The following is a 16068-nucleotide window of genomic DNA, read 5'->3' on the forward strand; positions in this document are numbered from 1 at the left end:
ATTTTACAGTGAGTACTCATCAGAGTCTGAGCTCAATTAAAGGTGAAAACTTTGAACAACATTTTGTTTCTGATAATGCAGAATGCCAGTTCAATCCACAGAACCTGTATAGAAGAGTAGAAAAATGGTGTGATCTATATTTCAGTTCAGCAAAGCAGAAAATATTTAAACCAAAATTTAACTTACAACAAATCTTCACCATGAAATCAAAGATTGGCTGATAATTTATCTTCATAGCTTTGGGTTCTCCATGCCTACAAAATTTTGTAATGTTTGGGGACAAAATAAAATCATAGAAATAACCCTATGAACGCGATGGGTAGGATTCACTGTTGCAATCCAGGCTTAGGCTTAGGCAAGCCAACTTCTGTCACGTCCCCCTAAAGACACTTGAAAAGTTGGACAAAGTTGCATTTTGTGCAGCACTTCCAGATAGAGCCTTTAGCCAAAGTCAGGAGATGAGTTCAGATTTTCCATAGAAGTTTTGCTACCTGCAATGGGATCTCATGGGTGAGGACATCTTTCCAAGGGAAGTAAGTCTAGCAGCTGCAAAGCTGCCCATGAGAGGGAGTCATGGGCTGATAAGAGGGAGACTGTTTCCTGCCTTGTGGATTTGTCATTAAACTGAGCTGGGCAGAATGAGGTCCCCATACCCAGTCATATCAGATATATAGCTATCAAACCATCAGTAGATAAGAATGGAGACCAGGTTTTCTCTCCTCACACTCTCGAGTCTTTTGAGCAGTATGATATGTTTAAATTAGATGTTTTCATGTTCACACACGTAATAGACTTTTCTCAGCTTTAACCAAACTACCCTTTCAGGTAAACTTGTTTTCAGACAGTCTGATAGTGTCAGACATAGATGTAAATCTGAAAAAAAAAAAAGGAAAATACTATCATTTCGTCTACCACTTGAAAAAGACCAATTTTTTTCACAGAGACTAACAGCTTGGAGTACAATCTCTGAAGAAACTGAAGACCAGCTCCAAAATGAAACCAAGGTCCTGTTTCATCTTAGCCTGGAAATTACTCGGCTCCAAAATGATGCCACAAGTAGTCATTGGTCACTGAAACAAAATTTGTCTATGAGTAAAAATTGTCTTAATTAATGAAGATTGTACAACCTATACAATGTCCTACAGCCTGTGAAGTGAATCTAAGTTATTTATTCCACTTCTGTGTCCTACTCATGTACCCCAACAAAAAGAACCATCACAAGATAGAAAGCAGTTTTATGTTATTTATTTGGACAGACTTCATGCCTCAAAGGAGAACTTTGGGGACTTGCAAGACCATACAACATCAAAGCGATGTGATGTTACTCAAGATTGCATGGTCTTTTATTTAAAAAGTGACACAACAATGGCTTACTTCATGAGATTTCTTCTGTTCATCCTTCTATATACAAAAAGAAATGAATGTAAGAAAGTTGAAAGGAAATGTTTTTATGCAAGCTACACTGTTTATTTCTGCACAGCATTGGCCTGATAAGTTATTTCAAGAAGTTCTTTAAACCAGTTTTAGAAGAAGTCAAATGGGATAAAGTGCCGGGTTTCATGGATCATACCCCAGATAAAAAGAAGTACATAGAGACTAGCATCTCTATCTGATCACATTTTATCAGCTTGAACAGCAAGGAGATTTTGGATGTAAAGGGACCTTGATAAAGGTGACTGACCAATTCAGACTTTAAAAACCAGACTCTTTTCCAAGCATGAATCTTTCAGTAAAACAACAACAACAACTAATGCTCCAGCAAACTGTTGTTACAATACATCTTCTTTGGGAAAAACAAGATTCCCTGAGATTTTCAACATCACAAGAAATATTGGCTCATCCTTCAGTGGACAGAATAGAGGGAATATAACATAGATGGAATACAGAATAGGGAAGCAGAAGCAGAAAGAATCCTATAGTTAAAGCACAGATAATGATTCATGGGTAGAGGTGCCAAAATGTTGTTCCCTCAACTATGAAACCTCTGTTTTGTTGATTGTGAGTATTAAAGTTATGATGAATCATAACTCTATCCCAGGAAGCAAGTTGAGCAGGCATGGGTTTAAAGTTGGATTTCAAACTCTCCTGTAGCTAAAAAGGTGCACGTTGCAAAGCTTCACACTCCTCCTACTGCATTTTATTCTGACTTGTGAACCTGTGGGCCAGGAGCATCTACATCTTGTAGGTATCTGTCCATCCAAGACTGGGCATTTTCTTGACAGGGTGTTATTGTGAGCTAAACAGCAAATAAAACAAACCACCATGATAACAAGACCAGATTAATTTCCATGTGCTATTTCTTCTGCTGCATTCATAAACTTAATAAATCATGGTGGTTTTTACTTATGAACATTACACTAGAAATACTGTTCAGGCTGCTGAATATCCATCTTCAGCATGTAACAAAGGAATTTAAAGCCCACTGTGCTTAGACTTTCAGTCCAGATGGCACAGATTAAATCACCTGCTCTTACATGACACATTAATCACAGGGCAGTGGTATACAGAGTATATGGTGAACGTCTAATCTCTAGGGGTAAGAAATGGCCATCGAAGAGATGACAAAGAAATGAGGACAAATTTCCACAGGCTAAAGTGATAGGCTGTGAGTCAGGCTCAATTTCTGTTAAAGTCTGACTTCCAAGAAGAGAATTTCTTTTTTGACAGTATGCTTTCCAGTAGTCATTCTTCTAATCTGAGCATGAATGCTAATTCAGACATTCAGAATAAAAGGTAGAAATAATTACTTAATAATAAAATAATTACTTAATAATAAAATAATAAAAGGTAGAAAAAATTACTTAATTCATAAGTATTTGACTCCCATCATGTACAGGTGGCTAGGACTGGAGTTTCACTGTACTCCTGTTGCAGGCTCTAATGCTCACTGACGTGACTCTGAGAGCTCCCAAATGGCAGGTCAATGAGTCAGGTGAGCCCCTACCCACCATGTGCTAGACCCAGGATGAACAAACCTGGCATCAGAACCAGTGAGCATCTGATGTGTCTCAAGAGTTTCAGAAGAGCTTGATTAGCTGGACTAGAGCACTTACCTTTATGAAAGAAAACTAGCAATTTAATTCATGTGTGCAGGCTTAGGAAGACATTGCTTGTATTGATTGAATCAGAGCAGCAAAACAAGATTTAGTCAAGAACCACTGCAGAGCATTTATATTTTGGAGGCACTGATTCGCTGACTTCATTCCTCTTTGCTCCCCTTTCCTCTCCCCCTCCTTATAAATTTTGAGTGATTTCCCATCTGTTTTACTAAAATGAAGCTGTGTCTGGTTAGGTTGCCAAGTTGTTCACTATTCTCCTCTGTCTTCTTTTTATCTGAATATATCTAAACATGACACGACTGCAGGAAGAATTGTCGTTTGGAGAGAGAAAGTTCTTACAGATGATGGAAGAAAATATACTATGTTCTCTTTTATTTTGTCCTTCTCCTTCATTTTTATCTTTGTTTTCTCTTCTTTTCCTGTGGAGATACTCACAAAAATTTGTAAGAAGTTTCAGGGGCCCATCCCTCCCTGGACTAGACCAGTGCCGGGAGGCAGTAAAGGTTGTGAAGGGTGCCACATGGTAGAGCCAAGGCAGGAACCACTCGGGAAGAGAAAGGTCCAAGTTTCTCTTGGAACCAGTCTGGATCATGGATTGATCTTGCTGGAGAAACACCTGGTGGACTTGGGTATTCTTCATGGAAGAGCATGCCTATGTCAAAAGTTAAAATGAAATGGGCACGGATGGAGCCTTTTCACTAAATTGTTCAAAGGCCAAAGCCTTCATCAGTCAAGCCAAGAGTGCTCACATCCTTCCCACTCGCTTCCTAGTTTACTCATCCCATCACTTTTGCAACAGCTACATCATGCAGAAAATAGATGCTGTTTTCTATCCAGAGGGGTCCTTTGGAGCTCTGTCAATGTTATATACTGTGCTGTAATGGAATTTGAGACAGTTAAAGCTGACTGAGGAGAATTTCCCACTAATTCATAACATCCTACAAATAAATTGGTGAAACCTGCTGAGTTTTTGCTAACAACAGTAATTTCAATGATATGTGGTGGTTTTTTTTTAAATAAGAGGTATTGTCTAACCCCTGCCATTTTAAATGATTAGTTATTGAAAGGGAACAGAAATAATTACTTCAAAAATGAAATATAGATATATGTATGCAGCCACAACTTCTTAAATGATACCACTGTAAATGCTTTTATTTTAAACACTCTCATTTGAGTTGGTTTCCCACAAGCTGATAGCAAAAAATTTCAGCTTTCGTTGCTTAATAAAAATGAAAACACGCAAGTCGATGCCAGTAGTGAATATGTTACTGAAAATACTAAGGGCAGGTGGAAGCAAATAGATTGGTTATATAAAACCAAGATAAGAAAAACAAGAAAGCAGTTCCAAGCTTGCAAAGAAATTCATGCACTTGGACCTTCATTATCTAAAAGAGTCCCACCAAAATCTGCAGGGCCCAGTGAAGTCACCGGACATAAGGGTAAGGCAGCTCAATACCATGGAGGATTGGGTCGAGGATTTTTGTACTTTCAAATTTTTGTGATGCTAGATAGTCCTCTGACAAAAGGACTCTTTTGGAAAATTGGGGCTTAAACTCCTGCTAGTTTCTTATTTTGCATCCAAGACTATAGAGTTGATAAATATTAAAGAGCTTCTTAATAATGTTTCATTCCAGTCATAATTTTCTGCACCCTTTTTTTCCTGTCAGCATGCCACACACACACTGCAGTATGTGATCAGTGAAAGGGAAGGGTTAGTTCTGTGAAGCTCTAACCAACTTCTGAAAAAATTGATATTTCTGGAAAGGGTCATTAGGTCACGTCTACACTAAATTCAAACACAGTTTCTGCCTTCAAGCACAAACTCAACTCCTTTCCATACTGCTTTGGCACAAGTGCCTCTCACAGGCAGGATTTGGATGAAGGGAAAGTCAGGCCTTTCATCAACACAGCATGACACACTGACTTGCAGCAAGGATATTGATTTACCCAGTTAGGACCGCCTGGCCAGCCCAGCACTGCCATTTGTCTTGGTGCATGGCGTGGCCAGCTTCAGGCAGACTGATTTGCTGGGCTCCCAGCAAAGCCAGGTTCAGCAACCCGAGCTCAGGGACAACTACACCAGACAAAGCCAACAGGTCTGAGTTGAGAACTACTGGGCTCCTGCAATGCTATCAGGAGCTGGTTCCCATGCCGCTATCAGACAAATGACAGTAAAGTTTCTCCTTCCATGGCACAACTCAGTCTCCTGAGAGACATGACTTATCCCTAGGTTCATTTCAATGACATTGCTGAAGTATTCAAAACCTCTCTGAGGAACAATATGGCTCGGGTTTTTTTCTTCCCAGAGAAGGCTTGTTTACAGATACAATACACGGCATAGCAGAAATCAGAAACAATTTCCTGTAACTCCTATATCCATTCCTCAAAAAAAGAGCTTTTAATCCTGGGGTTACTCTAAAACACAGATTTCTTTTTCCTGCACTAGCCTCCAGTCCCTAGTCCACTTAAAAGACAGACTTTGTGCAATCTGCTCAACAGTTTTTCTTTTCTGTAAAGGTAGAGTCCGGTTTGTATTATTTGAGGGAACTGACAAAGAGCAATACCCTGAGCATTATGGGATCTCCAGATCCTTGGGGATTATTACTGCCTTGAGTTCATAGATGTTTCTGTGGAATGTAAAGTTTAACATTTTCTCTTGGATGTTAGCTACGCATCTTCTCTTTTTCTTTCCTTTTTTCGTCTCCGAAAAGAGAATACACTGGAAAACATCCTATCTCATTTTAGTCTTTTAATCTGGATACTCAAGGTTTACGTTGTCACAGGCTTCCTTTATAGGTCATGAGGAGGGACAGGCCTTCCTAGAGGGTGAGTCAGTGGCTCATCAGTGGGCTAAATTGCCTAATTGCTCCACCGTCTATCAAGGAAGTAGCATCGCCAGGGCATCAGTGATGAACCTATTTCTGAAGGACTTCAAGCAGTGTGACTGAACACTGTACCATGTTTGGTTGGTATTTATAAGAAGGGGGTTGTCTTGGTTTCAGCTGGGATAAAGTTCATTCTCTTCCTAGTAGCTAGTATAATGCTGCATTTTGGATTTAGGATGAGAATAATGTTGATAACACACCGATGTTTTAGCTGTTGCTAAGTAGTGCTTACACTAGTCAAGGGCTTTTCAGCTTCCCTTGCCCTGCCAGCGAGAAGCTGGGAGGGGGCACAGCCAGGACAGCTGACCCAAACTGGCCAGAAGGATATTCCATACCATGTGACGTCATGCTCAGTATATAAACTGGGGGGAGTTGGCCGGGGCAGGGGTGACCGCTGCTCGGGGACTGGCTGGGCATCCGTCGGTGGGTGGGGAGCAATTGCATTGTGGATCACTTATTTTGTATATTCTTTTATCATTATTATTATTATTTTCCCTTCCTTTTCTGTCCTATTAAACTGCCTTTTCTCAACCCACAATTGTTTTGGGGTTTTTTTCCTGATTCTCTCCCCCATCCCACTGGGGGGTGGGAAGTAAGCAAACAGCTGTGTGGTGTTTAGCTGCTTGTTGTGTTAAACCACAACAGGGGTTTATAACTTCTAGGTCATTTTCATCAGTCATATAGCAAGGTAACACTTCCCTGCCAAAGCATCTTTTTAGACAACTTCCATTGAAAATGCACTGAGAAGACACATCTTCCCAAAAGTAGCATAGAGACATAATGCCTTCAGCTCTCAGAGGCACCAACTCCATACTTGCACATCTACCACAGAGTGTGGGTTGTCCCTTCTCCCTTCAGCATTTGCATAGTTCAGATGGTATTCAAAACGGGAATGTCGTAACAGGAACTGCTTGTTATAAATTTATTCACCTCTGCCTCCTAATGAGTAGAGATTTAGATCAATAAATGTATCATTAAATGGATCTATGATTTTTAGGCATGTCTAGCTGTCAGGTTTTGGCCAGGAAATATACTGCAGCCACTGCAACACTTCAGCTTTGAGGAGCCCACTCTGCTCATGGAAGGATTAAATGGTCAGACAGAGAAGCCTGGAAAAGAGCGGGCTGAAATCTATGCCTTAGAGCACCAAAGTACGTGCGTGCGGTTGACAGCTTTTCCAGATTTTTAAAAACTGGCACGAGTCCAGCCTCATTGGATGGTGTCACAGATACAGCCACAGGAGTGTTTGCACATGGTCTCTGAAGAGTCCAGATGTACTTCCCCAGTGCCACACAGTTTATCAGAAGATACTTCACTTATGGAGAAATACTGCTTAGCTGCTAGGTTACAGTCATCAATGGTAGTCTCAAACAAATGGCAAGGCTGAGATGGTGGTCCAGGATGCAAAGCACATTTGAGAGGAAGGGATCCATTTCCAGTCTTGCTCATTGACAGAGTAATGACAGTAAATGCCACCCAGTGTTACCCATAAGATCTGGCACGTGTAGATAGCTTAGGAAACATTATTTTTCTACTCCTAGGGACAAACTGTGTTCTAGGAGTAAAACTGCTAAATGAGATGCCTAAATTGACAGAAGAGAAAATGGGTGCATGAAGGTGCTTTTGAATGGTGGGATGCTACAAGGACTGCAGGACTATAACAATGCAATACTGTAGGACTTATGTTTGAGCAACTAGATTACAAAAAAAGGTGGGCAGCACCTAGAGCTGTGTGAGATGAATGCCATGATCATAGGCTACTCCCTGTCCAAACCAACAGAGATTCATCAGACAGACAGCTGTCACTCAGCGTGGGGACAGCACTGAACAACTCACTGCAGCAGTGCCAAAGCTGTTTAGAGACCACCTTATCCAAGGAACTCTAGGGATAGCTGCACAAATTTCTTGTTGGTGGTATCATCAGGAACCAAGGAGATTATCAAAATCTGAGAAACCCTCCTCCCACTCTGCTTCCACAGGCTGTTGGGTCAGATGTCAAGGCAGAGGAGATGCCTTGCAAAGGTATGGTGGGCATGAATTTCCTTTCCTGACCAATTGACCCACCCTTGTGGTACAAAGCTGTTGCATGTATTTGCATTGACAAATATGCCATATGAATTATTTTATGAACAGTTTCCTGGACAAGAGTAGCTTAGAATGTAATAAAGGTTTTCCTGTGAGTTATACAGAAAAAAAAGGCACTTGCAATTTATTTTATATGTATATATATATCCCAGGCAACACAGCTCCCCAGCCATTCCTCAGATATCTACTTGGTATTCCTGAAGGTGTTATATCACCAAAATATGAGAAAGAAAAGACATCAGTATCAAGTACATAGAAGCCACAATCCATTTTTGGTGTTAAATTGAGATAAATCAGGAGTCAACCCAGTGAAGAAAATTGCTCTCGGATACACTGGTATTAACCTGAAAGCAGAGCACAGTCCTTGAAATGCAGTTATATAATGTCTGGAGAGGAGATGCTGCTGGAACAGATGATCTCTGAAATGCTACCAGATAATTAAGCTGAAGTCAAAGCCCCAACCTAGATCTCATTGCTGCATATTAATTTAGTAAAACAGATTATTCATGCTTCAGATGTTACCTTTTCATTTGGGAAAAGCAGGTATGTCCTTAAGGAAATGTTGACTGGATTTCACTTGCTTATTTTATATTTAAAATCCTCAAGAGCAGCAGAGAGAACTGCATAGCTGATAAACATTTCAGTCCAAGGGGTAAATTTCACAACGTATCACCAATATTTTTAGTTCCCCATGAATGATTTACATTCCCCTGCACTATCAGATATCTTCAAAAGAAAATGTCAAAATAGGAGAGCAGTGCATTTGGTTCACGTAAAGTTAAATTTGCTGCAAAAAGTCCTACGAATTCAAAGCTCTGAGACCCAGTTCTCACTTCTGATGTTGGGCACACACTTGCAGCAGGGCTTTGAAAAGTTTCTGAGGGTTTGTGGAGTTTTCAGGCTCTACAATGACATGCCTATAGGAAAGTCCCCATTGAGCTGCGTTGCAGAGCACTACAACAGAGCCCAGGTCTCTGTGGGGGACTGGCACAAATGCCTGTTGTTCTCAAATCCCCTTGGCCTTAGCTCAGGGAAGCTCAGCCTCTGACTTCAGGGGTTGGTTAGCATGCAAAGAAAGCTGGGACCATTGGTTTCCGGGTCAGTCTGGGCAATCCCTGTTGGTGAATTTTACAAGCAATAGTAATAGGTTTTTTCCTTTTTTTTTTTTTTTTTTTTTTGGTGTAGCTTTCCATACTGGAGCAAACTAAGACTACTGAGTGGCAAAATTTTATCTTTTTATAGCCAAATCTATTCTTAGCTGTTTGGTGAGAGGACAACTGAGATTCAATAATATGCCTGAAATCACCGGGTATGTTGCAGAGATTCACTCCAAAGAAGATCTCAGTAAACAGCATACTGATGCCTTGCCCTTGACAGGTCCTTCCTTATTGCAATGCAGCCTGAGACAAGGCTATTTTCACCAGTGGATTATCATTCCTCATTATAGTCACTGCAATGTGGTGGGTCTGCAACCCACCAGAGAATATTTAAATACACCGGGAATACATAGTGAAGAAGGCATGAGCATGCTATGTAAGACATGAGCATGCTAAGTTTTACAGAATCAGTGCAGCAAGAGCACTTGATTACAAAAGTGTCTTGACATTACTTAGTATTTGTGTTCTCCTTTTACCCAGTCTTGATTCAGTCACTGAAGAGCTGCAGGTAACCTCCAATCATTATGCATTTAAATTAAAAAAAAAACCAACCAGGCATCATCATCTTTTCTGTCCTACCATGAGCTCAGAGGTCCTCTGCCTCCACAGGTGGCCTTGCCAGGGGTGAGCGAGCTCTCTCAGCCCAGGTCTGGAAGTAAGAGCTTTCCTTCTGCCAAGTACAGTGGGTCTATGGAACATTTTCTATGTGTGCACATGTGCGCCTGTGTGTGTATGTAAAATATACAATGTAAATAGTATAATCCATTATAATCCTCAGCCCTCATCCATTGTTGCAGAATTTTAGAAAATAACTGCTGAAAAGGGAAGGAGAATGTGACAATCAATCATCTGAGAACAAATAAACTATTATTAAAAAAATATAGTGAAAAATAGCTTTAATATTCCGCACAGCTGAATGAATTGAAGACACTTTTCTCCTCAGTTCTTACAAGATGGAACACTTTTTTCTTTGCAGTTCATTCTCTTTAGAAAGCTGTTGCATAAAATGACAAGTTAACATCAATATGAGTTATGCTGACTTTTGTCGTAGTCCGGCTCTCATACCAGAAGGCCTTAGTTACTGTGACATTTAACATGTTAAATTTACTGTCTATAAAAAGAATTTTGGTTAGAGTGTATTCAGCAAGGAAGAACTCACAACCGATGCCCCTTTTAATTAAAAGATAAAACGTTGCCAGGGCAGACTGATCTTAATGTTACTGTGTCACTAGAGAAAAACAGTCTGGTTATTTTTTAAGTGACTCATGAAAACGTTTTCTTCCTATTTACATCTGTTTCAGGAAATTTTTAAGAAAGAAAGTATTTTCAGAAAATTCAGGAAACATGATTAATAGGCCTAGGGATTTTTCTCTGGTGCTTATCTCCTCTCACAGCTGTAACTGCTGCCACAGCAGCACACTGTTCTGCGTTGCACTCCACCATTAGGTTTAACCTTCACTGGACTTAACAGTGAAAGTGACACCACGACTAGGATGCAGATCTGGATCACCATCCAAATATTCAATTTTTAGCCTCTGTGGTGACTATCAATAAAAGGTACTAACTATCCCGAGTCTACAACAGTGACTTAGGTGATGCAAATCCCTGAGTACAGGCATATGTCCTGAACACACTAGCATGACCACTGAGTTATGGAAACAAGTAAAAAGGACATTTAGATTCGTGTCACTCATGTTTTTTTTAAAATAAATTATGATTGTTTTTTTTTTTCTCTCAGTATTTGGCCAATTTCTCATGGAGCTATTCAAGGCTGATGTACCTTCTAAATTGATCTATGTCATTAAGCGTTACATTGCCTTGACAAAAGATCTCACCACTTTTGGGAAAGAGGGTAGTTTGTCTCCCTGATGTTCCGGAGATGCAGTCAGGCAGCAAACTCCGAATCTAGCTGTAAGCCCAAGAACAACCCCTGCGTCTTTATGAATGCTCTTGAGCAAATCTATAATATGCTTCTATTAAACTGCAATCCCCTCCAGATTTTGGCATTTGCTCTAGCTAGGACTTGTCATCCTGTTCCATCAGGTACTTTCTGCTCTGTAAAAAATGAATTCCCAAACGTTCACTCATCTTCAGTTGCAATAAATTGGTCACATACTTAATTGGTTTTACAAACTAAAATCTCTCCCTGAAAAATGAAGTACCATCCTGAAGGACAATGTCTACGATACGCCAAGGAATTTCCAAACTATGGCTCTTGACTGTTTTGTTAAGGGCATAAATTCTTAGCATGGGAAGAGAGAAAATTGAGTAAAAAATATAAAATGAGGTTTGCTTCTATTAATGCAATCGGAAAAGCAAACAAAATCTTTACATCACTAAGATAAGGCTGAGACTTTCCAGCATAATAGGTTCAGTCCGGTGTTTCTTAATGGTGGTTGCAGAATTTTGTTTCAGAAACAGAACTGAGACATGATGTTTCTCTAAGCCTTTTATTTTGCCAGATTCTGGCTGGGCAAACAATAATCCCTGTCATCTGCAAAGTAAGAAAGTAATGTTGCATTTCCAGTTGAATGATTCAGTACTGTGCAGAGAGTGGAGACCACAGTATTGTCACACATTAACACCTACAGGGAACTTGACTACAGTAATTTGTTTCACTTTTTTACCAAGGACAGTTTGGAACAGTTAGATTTATGAAGCCATAATAAAATATTGACCATGTCAGCGGTAGAATTACATTCATTTTACTTTCTTGCTCTTTCTCCCTTACTTGTTTTTAGTGCTGTTCAAAATACCTTCCTATGTATCTGCACATAGCTGTAAAAGAAACACATTGACTTAAATGAATGATTTATAATGCAATTTATAATACTCTCATAACTTCAAATTATAATAATATGTTTCCTCAGAGACTTTACTCAAGTCTCCGGATAAATAAAAGCTACATTATATTTTCCCTCTCCTTCCAGAAACTTTTAAGTAGCTTACTTCCAAAAGCCCAGCTTTGGCATCCTGTGAAATGTTCATGCTGTAGTGGTCCTCTCCCTCCCTGGATTCCCTTCCCTGTTGTTTTGCTTCTCTGTTTGTTGCAATGCCCACCACAAGCAGAGCAATGGCAGTAGCCTTTCTGCAAGAAGGCGTTCACCCTGCCAGCACCCCACAAAAATGGCAGTCCTGACTTCTGTGTTAAAGAGCTTGCACTTACTTCCAATTGTCTTCCATGAGGGAAGGGAAAAGATCGGCTGTTCCCCACAGCAAGGGGTGAAGCGTGTATCCTGATGTGGAACAGCTGTTTCCTGACTGTGTCTACTTTCTGTGCCATACAACCCGTAGTGGCAGATCCACCCCACATTAATATAAACCTCACAGGTAATAAGTGTTTTAGCTTGCTGACCTCGGTGCCTGACCATGAGGTCTCCTCCAGGTGGAGGAGCAGCAATCATGCATGGCCCAATCAAAGTGAAGGGACCCCTTTGGCCCATAGCTGTGCTGCTGCATATACCACCTCCAACCTGAGGAGGGTGAAGAAATTGTCCCGGCTTCCCACCTGGTGCCAAGTCTTGCATGCCTCTTTATTCAGGCTCTTGACCTCTCCCACGCTCTGGGACATCGGCCGGCTGCAGGGCTGACCCATTTGCCCCACAGGTACCACTGTCTTCCCGCCTGGGCTGTGAGCAAAGCTGGAGAGGACGGAGGTGGCTTTTCTAGCGATGGGGTGCACCTCACTGGAAGAAAGCTCAGATGCATGCAAATATCTGAGCCTGACATTAGAGGTGCAAGAGCACATAATTTTTATGTGATGGGAGCTCATGACACTTCTGTGGCATGAAAGTGAAAGCCACTGCTCTGGGGGCTTCCCTGGTGCATCCTCCTAACCAACCTGTCAGCAAGTCATATTTTTTGGCACATTCAGGATGGGAAAGGATGTTCCAGGGCCAAATACAAGAGTATTTGGTGCATAAAAGAAGAAAGGCTGAAGAGATTCATCATGGAAAAGAAAAGCCTGACTTGTTTCTGGTGAAAGAGAAGACATTTTTTGCACAAAGAAAAATTGAACGGGTCTGTCTGCATTCAGAATGAATTAGAAGAGAGATACAAACATGCAGAGAATTTTTCAAATGTCTTCAGTAGTTTAGAAAATAAATGCACAGTTTGCCCATGTGGTCTCAGGCTATTAATCCAGCCCTTATGGTGGACTGTGGTTAGAGAAATATATAAGCACTACTTTACAGGTACAAACACCAAGAAAATAGGATTGTCTGCTTTCTATTAGTGCTGTGGAAAAGAGTTACAGTTTTTGTAACTCTATAATAATATGCAGAACAGTTTCATTCAGCTTTTCAATTTATGCCAGTTGCTTATCAGATATGTGTGCGGAGACATTATTTGGTTCATCATCATCCTGGACTGCAATTTCTCAGTTGCTTCTGAGTATCTTACTTGGGAGGAGGGAGAAGACTCCTGTTTGTTCTGTGCAAACCTTTCAGTTTGAATAAGAGCAGTCTCGGCCTGCATCACTTTGTATTTATTTGACCTGTCTGTGAACCAGTCACAGCATATCCTAGTTTTATTCATATTTTTTAAGTGTTCTGTGACTATTTCCTTTCACTGTACCTTCACTTTGCCTCTCAACAGGCATGTCAAGTTCAAACCTGTGGAGCAGTCCTTGGGGCAAGCCAGCCACGGACACTCACACATTTCCCCAGCTGAAGGAAGCTTCATTTCTGCTCACCGTAAGCCTTTCTCACCTTATTGAAATATCTAATGCAGCAGAGTCCAGCAATGAACAGAGTTCAGGAAAAAAATGGTGTTGAGGCTTTATATAATTGCTGGGATAAGAAATAGGCATCACCATTAACGAATCAGCTGGGAACACAGCCTTGGGCTTCAGCCATGTCCTGTCCCTGCTCTTGACGGGCCCTTGCCCTCAGCTGCGGGGGACACACAGAGCGGAGCGACTTGCTGGGGACCCCCCCATCACTGGACAACTACAAGTCTGCCCCTTTCCTTACAGCTGGTCCACACCTTGAAACAAACAAATCCCACGTGTTACCTCTTGAAATACTACATGCGCTGTTGGGTAAGTTGCTCTAAAAACATAGAGATGAATGCTGGTAGTGAGATGAAGGTTTGATCGAGTAGGAATACATTGCTTTTGCTTCACCTACCTGCAAAAATTATATATGAAATTTTAAATGCAAGATACAGAGATTCAATTTGTCACCAAAACAAGGAAAGTCAGAAAGGAATAGCAAATGTCATGAGCTACAACCTCACCCACAAAATGAGGTTCAGCTTCCTTCAAAATGAAGTGTCCTGCTCTGGAAAATTGTATCCAGACAGCATGCATGTTTAGACATGAAGCTGTTTTATTTTGTGGTATTTCTGGGCATAATTCTTTTTACATATAGGTCACCTTAATTTTCACTAGTTTCATCTCTGATAAGCTTTTAGAAATATCTATCGTGATGTCATGTTCTGAAGTCTTGAAAAGGTCTCCAAATTACACTTGACAGGTTTTAGGCATCCAAGTAAGAGCACTCCCATCCTGTGGATACAGAGAGCTGCACAGCTCCATCCCTTCAGGCAGGTGTTTCTGCTCTTTCCAGCTGAACTGCAGACAGATGGAATTTGACAGTGTTTCCCCTTCAGTTGCATCCTAAGGAAAATTAGCTAGCTTTGTCTTTTAGTTGATGCAGGCACAAATGACAAATAATTGACAACCAGGGGTATTTTCCCACGCTAAATCCACAGATCTGACAGCAAACACTTCTGAAACAAAAGCAATAATAAGGACGTAAATTCTCGTGGCCCTGTGAAATTAGAATGTTTTGTAAGAATGCCTGGATTTCTTATCTGTATTATTAATGGCAGATGCAAAGTTAATCATGCTATTGGTACAAAAGATGCAGTTAATAACAGGGAGCCCATAGGGCCTTTTTGCTCATATTGCTGTGCCTCAGCTATGTTTGAGCTAGACAAGAAAAGAGCTTAATTGCAACTGCACAAATGGTGAGTTCACAAAGCTGTAGCATGTGGTCGAAATGAGCGAGTTATTCAAAGATCTTCCTAGAGCATAGTCCAGCTTTCTTAAGGATTCCGTGGATTTACAGTAAGAAGGCCACAGGGGAAAATGTTACAGAAATGAATCTGCAAACTCAGGGAACAAAGGTTGGCAGTAATACTTCTGTGCCTAAGAAATCCACTACTTGGAATATCTATATCAAACAGTCTTAGCATGTATGTAATGGAAAATGAATATTCAGACTGGTTTAAGAGACTGCAAATATAACCTTCATGCCGGCTCTTCCTCTGCCATGGTACCCAGTAATACCATTTCTGCCATCTGCGGTTACAAAATAAAATACCTCCTTCAAAGTTTCTCTCGTAACCTCCAATAGCGGAGAAAGGAAAGTTTACATTCTCTTGAGTTTGGGAGCATTTGTCTCATATCTATTTGCTTTTACAGTTGTCCCAATGTGTTTCTCTCTCTTGCTCTAATTTCTTTAGCCCACATCAATGGAAAATAGCAGCTCAGGCTTATTATCACAAATGTCTATTTATATAAGGTCCTTAGGGATGAACCTTATAAGCACAATGATGCTACCTCTTACAATTTTGTTTTCTGAGGTCTAAGGGTAGATCTCAGATTTAGGATAGCGCGCAGCTTTGCAAAAGCATTTCAATGTGATAGTACCTCACCACATGACTATTAAGAAGAAAACAGTCTAAAACTGACCCCCAAGAATATAAAACCACTTAAGGTTAGCTGTTTTTTTCAGTCCAACTTGCCACATATTTTTTCTTTAAAAGCCTTTAAATTCAAAACAGGTACATTTCTGAAGTGCAGTTTATGATGCGCTCATCAGTACCTCTGAGGGTATACATAAAAAATCCAGCCTGAACAGGACTGATGAGGAC

The sequence above is a fragment of the Aptenodytes patagonicus genome, chromosome 1, assembly GCF_965638725.1.
Source record: "Aptenodytes patagonicus chromosome 1, bAptPat1.pri.cur, whole genome shotgun sequence".
NCBI classification, from domain to species: Eukaryota; Metazoa; Chordata; class Aves; order Sphenisciformes; family Spheniscidae; genus Aptenodytes; species Aptenodytes patagonicus.